Here is a 525-nt window from a genome sequence, read left to right on the forward strand (position 1 = left end):
GAGTACCCATTATCATCCCTGCTTCTTTATCATCTAGTACATATTTGTAATTCAATTACAACAAAGGTGAATGTTCTATGTATTCAAGATTGACCTTTTGATTTTTATGAAGGTCTAGTTAGACCTTACACTATTAAATCAACACCATGATTATTTATTTTTTTTACAAATAATAGACAAAGTTGCAAAGTTAAGTAATAAAAACAAGATTTGTAATCAATATCTATTTTTATAGCATGCAGACAACATGAATGTGGACAAGTCACTAATAATAATCTATATCTATATTTATACTTATATATATATATATATACTTCTATACTATATATAAAGCCAAAACATATTATAACTACATAAATAACATAATTTTCACTTACCTATTTTTCCCTTATAATTAAAAGTTATTATAATATTTTTCCATACAATAAAAAATATAATGGAAGGTTAGAGAAAGTTACATTCATTAAATATATCAAACTACTGTTAAGGTTAGAGCACAATGCGGAAGCACAGGATTGAATCAAT

This window comes from Lupinus angustifolius, chromosome LG10 (genome assembly GCF_001865875.1).
Source record: "Lupinus angustifolius cultivar Tanjil chromosome LG10, LupAngTanjil_v1.0, whole genome shotgun sequence".
Classification (NCBI taxonomy): domain Eukaryota; kingdom Viridiplantae; phylum Streptophyta; class Magnoliopsida; order Fabales; family Fabaceae; genus Lupinus; species Lupinus angustifolius.